The sequence below is a fragment of the Bombina bombina genome, chromosome 2 (assembly GCF_027579735.1).
Source record: "Bombina bombina isolate aBomBom1 chromosome 2, aBomBom1.pri, whole genome shotgun sequence".
NCBI classification, from domain to species: domain Eukaryota; kingdom Metazoa; phylum Chordata; class Amphibia; order Anura; family Bombinatoridae; genus Bombina; species Bombina bombina.
This window is the reverse complement of record NC_069500.1, coordinates 805,921,491-805,936,544: the sequence shown is the minus strand read 5'-3', so window position 1 is coordinate 805,936,544 and position 15,054 is coordinate 805,921,491.

Genomic DNA, 15,054 nt, shown 5'->3' with positions numbered 1-15,054 from the left:
AGAAGGCACAAGCATAGCCCAGTAACGTTTTGGCCAAGGAGAAAGAATGTTTAAAAGTTGCACTTACAGGAGGCGAAGCACCGCCAGGTGCAATATCAGCATTACTGGGACCTCTCAGCCGCCCAGTGGACTGTGGAATCCAACCAACAGGATAAAGATAGTCCCAACTTGAGAGAAAAAATTCACACACGTCATATTTTCACACACGTCAAAAATGGGGATATCACAATAAACACTTGGGCCACAGTAATGAGGTATAGCATTAGTCCTTACCAATGTGATCACATTAGTAATATAGTTTCAAAGGGTTTAAATAGTCTTTTATGAAAATATTGTTTATTTAAAAATATAGTATTTCTTCTTTTTAGCATAGACGCTATTTTATTTATTAAGTGTTACATACTTGTGAACTCATATCTATAATGACCATGACTACAGGTATCTGATAGTACTGATACATATCGGAATCGCCCTTTAATAGACAGTGAACACTCATATTAGGTCACTTCAGCTATATACAAATAATGATGGCTATACAGTCACACATGAGGGTAATCTGAACTCCTCCCTTTGCTGCCGTTCCATTCTAGGATTGGAGCAATTGGGAGGCCTGGTCCCTCTCTTGTTATGTAAAATTCCTACTGGGATTGGCCACAAAGGAAGGCAACGTTACATGCGCACCCCTACAGTCAAGCAGGGGGGCATGGCCTATAGGCATTACGATGAACAGCGAGACTGTTAGCATAGGATTTGCTTGATTAAATCCCAAGAAAAGAAGGCTACGTAATAGGTACATCCTTATAGTGACATAGGTGGGCGGGGCCTACAGGAACCGCCACGAACATTGAACTCATTGTAATCGTTAGGATTTTAAGCTCAGGGTCAGCTCTTACATAGAAAAAACACGATCAACATATTAAAATGAATCTGTACATATGCTGATCCTTTGGATTCACGGACCACCCAAGTAGGTAGAACAACTTGTTGATGAGAGTAGATACTCTCACTAGTTTGCAACAAACAAATGTATCACCCCATTGTAGTTAGCGTGACCGTTATTAGAAAGGCATTTTGCTAGACATCCTCTGTGTATATATAGCATAGGCTTATGGTGATACAGCTTATACATTTTTAAGGTACCATAGAGGGAGCATGCATTATATTGCACTAAAGTTTTTCAAATGTACCATTATGTCTTTTATTGGATTTTAAATGTATGAGAAATTAACTTGCGCACATTGTGATATGAATTTGTATAGGTATTGTATAGAGATGTATTACAATTGTCTATGTTTTTAATGCCATCTGTGATCGATTTGTATTACTACTGTCAATGCCCTGAATACCATCTGTGAGGGCTTTGTATACAGAGGTTTCCATATCAACCAATTACCAATATGGTTAAACAGGTGTTAACACTCAAATTGTTAATTAATTGCCCTATCAGAATCAAGCCCCTTTTTCTTATCCCCTTTATATAGCAAGTGTTTTTAACATTGTTTTATAGCCTAAGGAAACAGCCCTGTGGTGGCTGAGAAACGCGTTGCATGTTTTAAATAAAGTATCTTAAATATACACTTGCTACCACTTCTTTGTCCTGCTCTTGTGGGGGCAGATTATTTCTTTTGCTGAATTTTTTCTCTCAAGTTGGGACTATCTTTAGCCTGTTGGTTGGATTCCACAGTCCACTGGGCGGCTGAGAGGTCCCAGTAATGCTGATATTGCACCTGGCAATGCTTCGCCTCCTGTAAGTGCAACTTTTAAACATTCTTTCTCCTTGGCCAAAACGTTACTGGGCTATGCTTGTGCCTTCTTCTTGTCCTTCCAGGCTCTAACCAATAGGCCCTCTCAAGGATCATCTGGACTTGGGGTCTTGGCTGGCGGTGATCAGTGAGCTGGACCACTGTTTTAGTTCCAGTCTGCTACAATAGCACCATTTGGGTGCGCCTCACTTGTGAGTATATTTTATCTTGTTGGCCCTGTGTGTGTTGGTGCCCTGACGTTACTAGGCCATGTTTGGCGCCTCTGTTCCTCTTTCTTTTTAGATCACGATATATCAGGATGACCGTCCTATGACAGAGAGCTGCCTCCTTTTTTCAGGATTGCTGTTATGGACATTTTGCGATATTTGCATATACCCATATGCTAGCATCCACCTATTTGGATTGGGTATTTTTCTGATTGATTGTATCATTTATTGATTTTATCATTTATTTATAGTTTGTTTTATATTTGCATTTATTTTTTAGTCATCAGTTAGCGCCACCTATGAGTGTGGTGTATATATTGTATACACCACTCTCTAATATTTCTGTTACTGTACAGATTGCCTTGTTTATAAAATAGAGTACAGTACTGTACCTGCATATGTGCATTCCTTTCTGTTACAGGTATCTCTTTGGCACATGCTGAACTGCTTGTTCACGGAACACTAACATCTGCTGCACCCAGTGATCCGCTTGTAAACATAGCTTCTGCCGCGCTGGATCAGCAGATGTTTCTTCTGTTTTAAAAGATAACAAGAGATGTTTTTTAGTAAATACTGCACTGTGTAAGGCATTTTTAATTTTTATTAAAATACAGTACAGTATTCTACCTGCAAATTACATGTTTATTTCCTGCTGTGCGAGGTGATCTGTTTGAGGATTGAGTGTTGTGAGTGTTTCCTGCACCAGTTGATTGGTAGTTTTGATGGCAGATGCTTCTGTTGTTTTCTGTAAATATCTTCGTATGTCACATTGTCTGCAACTTTGTAATTTCTTTGTGCTAAAATTATTTTGCACCATGTGCACTTGCATGACATCTTGTAATGTAAAGCTATGATTTTGTTCCACAAATTTCAAAACGGTTTCCATGCATTTTTCAACAGTAGCCCTAGATACCTTCAATTTTAAGTCTGTCACCTCCTCGTTAGATTTTTCTGAAGTGTGCTCATCTGTCTTATCTGGATTTGTGATGCTGTCAATGATTTCTTGATCAGTAAAAGTGGCTGCAATCTCAACATCATCTTAAATGCATATCCACTCTTCTAGGTCGTCATCATTAAGTTTGCATAGAGGGTTGTCTTCCCGAGCTAATTTGACAGATTGTATGAGTTTATTTACCTCAGATGCTCTCTGCTCTGCAAGGAACCCTTCAAGATCTTCATTTTCCTCACACTCTACCTCTCCATACATCACATTTGGCCATAACCTTCGCCATGCTCTTAAAAGAGTTACAGGCTTGACTGCGTTCCATGCAGTTATAAGAGAAAACAATGCATCTTTTATTGTAAAGCTGCATTAAAATTCTATAGAATCAACATCCTTGTTTATCATAAAGTCATTTTTATAATGTTATTTGAAGTTCCTAATGACTCCTTGGTCGATGGGCTGAATTAGTGATGTAACATTTGGTGGCAAGTAAGATGCAAAAATATTTCCACAATCAGACACTAAGAAGCAGCAAGCACTTTGTGTTAGCAGGTTTTCCCAAATTTTTTAGGTTCTGGTTAACTGATAAAATAAAATCCGTAACAAACCAATCTTGAAAAATGTCTTTGTACATCCAAGCATTTTTTGAGCTTTATAAGTCACAGGGAGGTGTAAAATTCCTTTAAATGCCTGTGCTCACTTAAATTTGCCAATCACCAGAAGCTTGATTGTATGCTCTCCAGAAGCATTAGCACAGGTGAGGACAGTTAGTTTTTCTTTATTCAGCTTAAACCCTTTAGCATTTCGTTCTTGGTTTACAGCCAGAATTTTAGTGGGCAGACATTTCCAGAAAACAAGAGAAAAGAGGAATACATTCCTCCACAGTATACACTAATAGCAAAAAGAATCGGTTTATTACAGATATAACCCAAAAGGGAACTATCTCCCAACCCTGGGATCAGGTACTAAAGTGTGGATTAAAATATAACCTTTAATAAGATCAAACTAAAAGCAGGGTTTTTAATAATAAAGAAGACTGTTAATGTTTTTTTTATAAATAAATACTGTACAGATTGCCTTGTTTATTAAAATAGAGTACAGTACTGTACCTGCATATGTGCATTTAAAATTACGACTGGGGTAGAGATAGCGTGATATTTATATATCTCAGAAATGCTGCTCACTCAGCGATATGCTGATTATAGGTCAGAACAGTAAGGTACCCTCTGTAGTATTCTGGGGGTATTAGTAGTAAGCGTTGTAGCTAATTATTCAAAGATAATCAAATAAGGTAGAATTAGAGAGAACTGGTAATATGTGGCACTAGCACCTTAGCAGCGTAATGGTATAAATGTGGGTCAGGTATATAATAAAAAGCTGATTGATGATCGTGATGGTTGGGTTATATGACATATCTAGCTTATATTGCTTAAACTATTTTATTATTATTGTACCTGTGCCCAGTGATAGGTAGCTCCACTAGTGACTAGTGCTATATTGTGCAAAATGGCCCCTGGATTGCAGCGGTATAGTAATAGTCAAAATATAGGTGACTAGGTAAATGGTTATTAGCTGCTGGTACGTGGTAAACAATGTTGCACTGCTGGTAGTTTAATGTAAAATGTATTTGTGTGCTTTAATTAGATGTGATTAACGTATACCAGTGCTATACCATTGTGGTGGAAGTAATTCAAATTAGCTTACAGGACTAGTTGTGGCACATATACATTGTGTGCCTATATCAGCAATAGTAATACCGTGTGTATTGTATAGTCATATAAAGGGTAATAGCGTACCAGTGGTGAAACTGTAGAGCTTTATTTTTTGCATATTTTATATCATAAATGGTAGACTTTCCAATGTCATATGTTTCCATTAGAACAGAAATAGTAACTCCTGATTAGAGTTTCTTGATAATTTCGAGTTTATCACTCAGTTTTAGAGTGTTTCTCTTCCGCTTCTGTTTAGACCCCTTATCCACTTTAGGAGACATTGGTACAGTACACTACTGTACAATACAGTACTACAGTACAGTATACAGGTATAACGGTACTGTGCAGTGTAAAGATGGTAAATACCTGCACAGGTAACGGTCATGTATGGCAAACTGTAGTGCGCAGTTGTGGCGCTCAGATTTCTCTCTGCCTTCGTGTGACATTGCTTGTTGCTGTTCTGAATGCTAATTTGCTCATGCACAGTGACAAAGCACATGATATAGACAGGGCAAACAATTTTAAATAACTTTCCAATTTACTTCTATTATTTCATTTGCTTCCTTCTCTTGTTATCTATTGCTGTAACGTTGATCTAGAAAAGGTCAGGAGCAGCAAAGAACCTAGGTTCTAGGTGCTGATTGGTGGCTGCATATATATATATATATATATATATATATATATATATAGATTGTCATTGGCTCACCCATGTGTTCAGTTAGTAACCAGTAGTGAATTGCTGCTCCTTCAAAAAAATGATATCAAGTGAATGAAGCAAATTTGATAATAGAAGTAAACTGGAAAGTTACTGCACAACACCAGAAGAAATATAGGGGGCGCCCTAGGTCAATTTTACATAATCTATGAATATAGAAAATATACGTCTCTATACCATTGATATTATTATAAATATAAACAGTAAGGAATCATAAAACCCTATACATCTTCCACTAAACTGGTAAGTTGTTAAAAATTGAATATTCTACCTAAATCATGAAAGAAACATTTTGGGTTTCATGTTCCTTTAAGTCCCACTTGGGACCGCAGAGCACTGCAGGTCCTGAGCAGAAACTGTGTGATTAGCGCTGCTGATTGGATCAGCAGAAGTTTTCTCTTGGGATCAATTTGACATTCAAGTCAAAATTAAACTTTAATGATTCAGATAGAGCACCCAATTTTAAACAACATTCCAATTTACTTCCATTAACAAAATAGGCACAGTTTTTTATATTTACACTTTTCAAATCACCTGCTCCTACTGAGCATTGGCTGATGGCTGTCACATGATACAGGAGGAGTGCAAAAGCACATGACTTTTGTCAGAAAAAATCTATTACTCCTTTGAAGTTCAAACTAAGGGGTAGATTTATTATGTGTCGAGCGGACATGATTCGCTGTAGCGAATCATGTCCGCTCGACCTCGCTAAATGCCGACAGCATACGCTGTTGGCATTTATCATTGCACAAGCAATTCTGGTGAAATGCTTGTGTAATGGCGCCCCCTGTACATTTGCGGCCAATCAGTCGCTAGAAGGATGTGTCAATCATTCCGATCTGATCGGGATGATTGAAGTCCGCAACCTAACTTCTGTTTCCGTTGAGCCGGAAACTTTGAAAACTGAGAAAGCAGCATTCGCTGCTTATTAAATCTCCTCCTATGTGCTATTGCATTGTCTTTTAATCATGCATTTGTTAATTAAGCAAATCTACTGTATTTACTGGTCCTTTTACACATAGCATTACAGCATTGCTAGTATTAAAATGGCATGCACTAACGGATTAGAGCACGTACCTTTAACAGTATAATCACCTTTTAATATCTCATAGTTTGTTTTTTTCTAGTCGTCCTCTAATTATCGCCAGTAACAGAATTTCCAGACTTTTTGTTTAACAAGTAATGTAATAATTTGCCAGGTGATTTATCATTCACAGTAGAATTTTTGTATGCTTATTTTGTGACTGTAGCATTTTCGTGGTAATTATTACCTTATTCTTGTCAACAGTGGGTTTTAGTCCAAATCCTTTTGAAGAGTCATGGAAAGTGATCAATGCTGGTTTTTGCAGGGTTTGGAAAAAGAAAGTCATCCTATCAGAAAACCCAGTACAAGTAGAAAACCCTATGGGGCCAATTTATTAATGTGCGAGCGAACATGATATGATGTAGCGTATCATGTCCGCCGCACATCGATAAATGACGACAGCATACTATCGGGTTGAGTTCTGTCTGTGGCCTCAGAGCAGACAGACAAGTTATGGAGCAGCGGTCTTCTGTTTCCGGCGGAGCTTGATAATTCGGCCCCCATATCCCAACTGTTTGGGACCAGAAAAGATTTGGATCTTTAGAATAATTTGGATTTTGGAATATTTGCATCTGTAAAATGGGACAGTTTGGAGAGGGGATGGAACCAAGTGTAACCAATAACTTTCAGTGTTCTCCACAGAAATATTTGCCAGCCGGATGGCATTATGAAGTATCCAGGTGAGGGCAGTGTAATATTTTTTTAATATTATTTTACGCTATCTAAAGCACAAATAAATTGCATAATTTAACATAAGTGTATTTAATTTTAATTTGTGCAATAAAAAGCTAACATTTTTAACATTAGCCAATATTAGCTTAATTAACATTTTAGCCGGGTGATCAATAATATCAGCCGAGTGGTACACCTGCTAAAAAGGTCCTGGGCAGAACACTGTCTTATGTCATTTAGGCAATATTTACATGTCATAATACAGCTTATATATTCAACCTAAAGGTAGTTTTCTATCATTTGTAATACTTTTGTAATCATAGTACCATCAGAGAGAGTATGGTACTGTAATCAGAAAGGTAATAGTTGTTTTAAATAAATATAGACTATTATTTGCATTTTAAAACACAAAAAAACAAACCAAAGACACAGGCAGATAAGACTGTGACTTCCAGGCAGGGAAATAGTAATTATAGATAATTTTATTTAAAAAAATATATATATCAATTAACCCCTTCACTACTGGGACTTCCAGAGAAGAACTTGCCCAAAATACCGGATAATTTGTAGCATTTTTGCTATCACTCCATTTAAACAGAAATAAAGCCTTGTTTTTTTTTATTTACCTGTCCAAACTATATATATATTTTAAAGGGACACTCAACCCAAATTTTTTCTTTTGTGATTCAGATAGAGCATACAATTTTAAGCAACTTTCTAATTTTCTCCTATTATCAAATTTTCTTCATTCTCTTTGTATCTTTATTTAAAATGCAGGAATATAAGTTTAGATGCCAGACCATTTTTGGTGAACAACCTGGGTTATTCTTGCTGATTGGTGGATAAATTCATCCACCAATAAAAAAAAGTGCTGTCCAGAGTTCTAAACCAAAAAAAAACCTTAGATGCCTTCTTTTCAAATAAAGATTGCATAGGAGTAAATTGGAAAGTTGCTTAAAATTGCATGCTCTATCTGAATCACAAAAGAAAAAAATTGGGTCCAGTGTCCCTTTAAGTAGACAACCCAATATATTGATATAGGCCAATTTTGGTATATCTTTCATGCCACCATTTTAGCACTCTAACTCTTCAACAATATTGGCACCCTAAAGGCTCAGGAGTCTTAACAACCTGGTATTACAAGGAAAACACATTCTAGTGTCGACACTTTGCTACTTAGGCGCTATCTTGCTCGGAGTCCTTGGGAGAGGCCATCTCCCTGCCCACGTGGAGACCTGCAAGAGGAATTAGATCGACTAATCGCTTTATTCCAGTTCCGCTAAAACCTATCATTACTTTATCAAATTAGACCTCCTACAGCAAGTTATCAACAACTTTACCCCGAGATACAGAGAATTTATAGCAAGACAGCAAACGTTATAATCATGGACACCCTCAGCAAATGGGAAGCGGAAGCTTGAACGGAGCTTAGTCTTATTGCTATCTGGTAACCCTACCCTTCACCCTAAACGGTCTATACCACCACTAGACTTACAGCGGCTGCCTAATGAAAAGGGAGAGATAGGGATGACAGTGCGGCAGTCATTTAGCTAACAGACTACGTTCCGAAACCTAGACACCATGGAGAGAACCTACTTCACTATAGCAGATCGCACTACACCGAGTCCTGCCATTGACCTGTTAGAAGGTCCAGAGTATCCCAGTAAGGCACTGAGAGTTATACTTCCACCCCAACAAAACGGGACATTGGACTTTACAGAGAGTCCCCTAATGGTCAAAGCGGTGGAAGGGCCCGGAGCAAAGCTGCCGGCATATATCACTCGGGGTGGTGCGGCCGGCCTCCCGGAGTGTAGCGAGGATATGGCTTCTACATTGTGCGGTGTGAGGCACAGTCTTCAACGGCAATTGGTAAGCAGTGGAGCAGGAGACTTTCACAAGAATCCTAGCAACCGGACCATTCAAGCACAAATCCCACAAGGAACTTGTATGTTAAACCTGTGGCTGACTTACAAAGGTTAGAAAATTATAGGAAAGCCCCATGATATCTACTCCAAACAAGCATTAAATAGTACTGGCGTGGGATAGAATATCATACCTCATACAGCAAGATTAATAACCTACTTGCGAGAGGATTGACTGTGATTTTGTGAAGCTCATTTATTTTCATCTGCATTGACTATGTTGGCTAGTAGGTCTCCAGACTTAGGAAGTTTGATAGTTACCTCACCTTCAGCTAGATTACGAGTTTTGCGTTATGAGTAAAAAAGCTTCATAATGCTGCTTTTTCACTACTGCTGGTATTACGAGTTTTGCAGGTATATCTGTACCACACACTTTTTTGGCTATAACGCAACGTAACTACCGCAGCTTTCAAAAAGTCCTTTTTCAATGGGACTTCCATAGCGCCGGTATTACAAGTTTGCCTGTCCGGCCAAAAAGTGAGCGAAAGGCAGTAGTTATGGCTTTTATGTTACAAAGCTGTAGCATAAAACTCATAACTAAAGTGCTAAAAAGTACACTAACACCCATAAACTACCTATTAACCCCTAAACCAAGGCCCTCCCGCATCCCAAACACTAAAATTATTAACCCCTAATCTGCCGCTCCCGACATCGCCGCCACTATAATAAACATATTACCCCCTAAACTGCCGTACTCCCGCATTGCAAACACTAGTTACATATTATTAACCCCTAATCTGCTGTCCCTAACATCGCCGCAACCTACATTACTGTTATTAACCTCTAATCTGCTGCCCCCAAAATCGCCGCTACTATACTAAAGTTATTAACCCCTAATCCTAACCCTAAATCTAATCCTAACCCCAACCCCCACTAACTTTAACATAATTAAAATAATTCTAAATAAAAATTACAATTAATACCTAAATAATTCCTATTTAAAACTAAATACTTACCTATAAAATAAAACCTAAGCTAGCTACAATATAACTAATAGCTATTTTATTTTGATAGGGCTATTAGATTAGGTGTAATTAGTTTAAATATTTGATCATTTCTTTTTTACTTTGTGTAATTTAGTTAGTAAATAGTTATTAACTATTTACTAGCTACCTAGTTAAAATAAATACAAATTTACCTGTAAAATAAAACCTAACCTATCTTACACTAACACCTTACCTTACATTACACTTAAATCAATTACATTAATTAAATACAATTAACTAAATTACAAACAAAAAAAATCACTAAATTACACAAAGTAAAAAAGAAATTATCAAATATTTAAACTAATTTAATCTAATAGCCCTATCAAAATAAAATAGCCCCTCCAAAATAAAAAAAAACCTTAGCCTAAACTAAACTACCAATAGCCCTTAAAAGGGACTTTTGCGGGGCATTGCCCCAAAGAAATCAGCTCTTTTACCTGTAAAAATACAAACAACCCCCAACAGTAAAACCCACCACCCACACAACCAAACCCCCCAAATAAAATATTAACTAAAAAAACCTAAGCTCCCCATTGCCCTGAAAAGGGCACTTGGATGGGCATTGCCCTTAAAAGGGCATTTAGCTCTTTTTCAGCCCAAACCCTAAGCTAAAAATAAAACCCACCCAATAAACCCTTAATAAAACCTAACACGAGGGGTGTCCAAACTTTGCTCTCCAGAGGTTTTGGAACTACATTTCTGATGATGCTCAGCCAGTATTTTATCTAGCTGAGCATCATGGGAAATGTAGTTCCAAAACCTCTGGAGAGCAAAGTTTGGACACCCCTGCCTAACACCAACTCCCGAAGAACCATTTACAGTTTTTGAAGACCGGACATCCATCCTCAACAAAGCCGGGAGAAGTCTTCTTTCGATGGCTACTGAAGAATGAAGGTTCCTTTAAGGGACGTCATCCAAGATGGCATCCCTTGAATTCCGATTGGCTGATAGAATTCTATCAGCAATCGAAATTAAAGTTGAAAAAATCCTATTGGCTGATGCAATCAGCCAATAGGATTGATCTTCAATCCTATTGGCTGATCCAATCAGCCAATAGGATTGAGCTTGCATTCTATTGGCTGTTCCAATCAGCCAATAGAATGTGAACTCAATCGTATTGGCTGATTGGATCAGCCACTAGAATTGAAGATCAATTGTATTGGACTTAGGGTTAGATTTAGAGGTTAATAAGTGTAATGTAGGTGGAGGCGATGTCAGTGGCGGCAGATTAGGGGTGTTTAGACTCTGAGTTTATGTTTGGGTATTAGGTGTAAACATAACTTTTCTTTCCCCATAGGAATCAATGGGGCTGCATTATGGAGCTTTATACTCCTTTATTGCAGGTGTTAGGCTTTTTTTTAGCCGGCTCTCCCCATTGATGTCTATGGGGAAATCGTGCACAAGCACGTAAAACCAGCTCAAAGCAGTGCTGGTATTTGGGTGCGGTATGGAGCTCAATGCTGCCATATTGCCTGCTAATGCCAGGTTTTTGCAAACCTGTAATAGCAGCGCTATAGGGAGGTGAGCGGTGGAAATAACTTGCAAGTTAGCACCGAGCCGCTCATAACGCAAAACTTGTAATCTAGTTGCTTGTTTGCAAAATATATACACTTACTTTTAGGAAGGGCATAGACCTGAGTCTCTTGTTTAGTGTATTTCCACATGTTTTATTTATTTATGCATTGATGAGACCTACTAATATGTACCTGGCTATTCAGTTTAAACATTAGATTTATACATTTCTGCCAGGGGTTTGATGTAGGATCCTCTCATACACTGCTACCGGTGGACTTTCAATGCCAGGACTCTCTCTTTTGACTTCAGTTTTATAAATAAGGGTGTTACAGTTGTTTCTAGCTTCCAATGGTTCCGAATTGGATATTTCATGATCTTTAATATGTATTATTAGATTTAGAATGGAAAGCAGTCGAATGACAATTTTTACTGTTTATTGGCTTTTATACGGATACACGAGGGACAGACATGTCTGGTTTGAATGTTTTTTAAAGAAGTTATTGGATCTGTGTTATTATATACTCATTACTGTAATTCATAGTCTCATTGTTACCTATATTCCAGGGAGTCAAGATAACATCCCCCTCTAACCCTATATATGCATTATTCATCTCCCTCAAACTGTTACATGCTATCTCATATTTAGATGGATGTACCCCACTGCCGATTACATTTCCGCATTCATATATTTATATGTGTACCAAAGGTTAGCCCATCAAATACAATGATTAGCCCACACCAAGATCTGACCCTACTTTATTTAGTTTAAGATGAGCCTGTCTAAACACCTTATGTGTCTTGCTGCTCACATTATGCCATATTTACTGCTCCTTCCTTATGTATGTGAACTGACTCCCGCTATATGCCTACAGCTAGGGATTTTTCACACAAAATGTATAACAACCTATCATCGGGGTTGTATATATCCTTATATGCCACTATATAGTCTGTGTTAAATACTGCCTATCTGACCTAATCTACTAGTTTCTAGTACCCCTAGTGGAGCCTTGTGTGAGTTCAGAAGTTCCCAAATCCATGTAATGCACTAACTTTAAGCTAAATAATTATAAGCCATAGATCTCCCCCCCCCCCCCATACTAGAGTTTACGAAAAGTAAACCAAGGAAAATGTATCCTATAGACCTATTCCCCCAACTATTATTCTAGATGTCTTATGAAACTTCCTTACCAATATTCCCCTCCCCCCCCTATATGTTCTTACATCATATCTCTGCTTTTCAGAAGCTCCAGTCTTTGAGACAGAGGGGTCTATTTATCAAGCTCTGAATGGAGTTTGATGCCCTGTGTTTCTGGCGAGCCTTCAGGCTCGCCAGAAACACAAGTTATGAAGCAGCTGTCTAAAGACCGCTGCTCCATAACCTGTCCGCCTGCTCTGAGGCGGCGGACAGAAATCAACCTGATCGAATGCGATCGGGTTGACACCCCCTGCTAGCGGCCGATTGACCGCGAATCTGCAGGGGGTGGTATTGCACCAGCAGTTCACAAGAACTGCTGGGATGCAATGATAAATGCCAACAGCGTATGCTGTCGGCATTTATCAATGTGCAGCGGCCATCGTTCGCTATAGAGGATCATGTCCGTCCGCACAATGATAAATGGACCCCATATAGTTATAAGAAAAATTTAATGAGGTTCCCTAATTGAGACCCTTATGTGGTCCCCTACGGCACACATTTACCTTACATTTACTTTAATTGAGTTATTTATAGTGCTAGAGGAGGTCCTAGCGTGACCTCAGAGGATGTATGGAGGGTATATAGTTTTGACAGCAGGAGGCATTTACTGTAATATTATTGACATGTAGCAAATGTATATGTAATGTTTCTCTACTACAAATGTCTTTTGTATGTTTTCTGACATAAGCAATTGGTATTCCTGTACCTGAACCTCAATAAAAACATTTAAAAAAAATAAAAAAAAATGGGAAAATGTGGGATTATCCTCCTCTTGTTCCAGTTTTGAACGCATATAAAAATGATAAATTCTCTATTTCACTACTATATAATATTATAAACAATATAGATTATGAAAAACATTTGGAAGGAATTATATTAAAATGGAGAGACATGTATTTCTCTAATCTCTCAATGCAGACAGTGCTCAGAAGTATAGAAAGGGTAGAAGAAGCCTCTTGCAATGCCAATACGTGAACAACATGTTAAAATAATATGGATGACATATATTAGGTCAGAAATGGTGTCTAAATGGGGGAATAGCCAAAGCGGACATAACTGTGAGAAATGTAGGATGAATAAAGCAAATTTAATACATTGTTTATGGTCATGCCCGAAACTACAAAAAATGTGTAGAATGATATCTTATTGGGCTAACAAAATGTGTAATGTGCAGGTGACATTTCAAGCAGAACATGTTATTTTCTTACGGCTAGATTACGAGTTTTGCGTTATGAGGGGTGAGGTATTAACTTGCACGTTATTGTCACCTCTCACTTACCTATAGCGCTGGTTTTACAGGTTTTTCTAAACTGTTAAAAGGCAAGAAGTGATCGTAGAGCAAAATTGAGCTCCATACCGCACTCCAATACCAGCGCTGCTTAAATCAGCGGTGAGCTGGTTGTACGTGCTTGTGCATGATTTCCCCATCGACATCAATGGGGAGAGCCGGCTGAGAAAAAGTCTAACACCTGCAATAAAGCAGCGTAAAGCTCCGTAATGCAGCCCCATTGATTCCTATGGGGAAAGAAAATTTATGTTTACACTTAACACCCTAACATGAACCCGAGTCTAAACACCCCTAATCTTACACTTATTAACCCCTAATATGCCACCCCCGACATCGCTGACACCTACATTATATTTATTAACCCCTAATCTGTCGCTCCGGACATCGCCGACACCTACATTATACTTATTAACCCCTAATCTGCTGCCCCCAACATCGCCGACACCTACATTATATTTATTAACCCCTAATCTCCCGCCCCCAATGTCGCCGCAACCTACCTACACTTATTAACCCCTAATCTGCCGCCCCCAACGTCGCCGCCAATATATTACATTTATTAACCCCTACACCTAAGTCTAACCCTAACAACCCCTAACTTAAATATAATTAAAATAAATCTAAATAAAACCTACCTGTTCCAATCAGCCAATAGAATGCAAGCTCAATCCTATTGGCTGATTGGATCAGCCAATAGAATTGAAGTACAATCCTATATTGGCTGATTGCATCAGCCAATAGGATTTTTTCAACCTTAATTCCGATTGGCTGATAGAATTCAAGGGACGCCATCTTGGATGATGTCATTTAAAGGAACCTTCATTCCAGAAGAAGCCGTCGATTGAAGAGGATGCTCCGCGCCGGATGTCTTGAAGATGGAGCCGCTCCGCGTCGGAAGGATGAAGATAGAAGATGCCGTCTGGGTGAAGACTTCTGCCTGTCTGGAGGACCACTTCTGCTGGCTTCATGGAGGACATCTTGCCGCTTGGATGAAGAGTTCTCCCGGCTTCGTTGAGGATGGATGTCGGCTCTTCAAAACTGTAAGTGGAT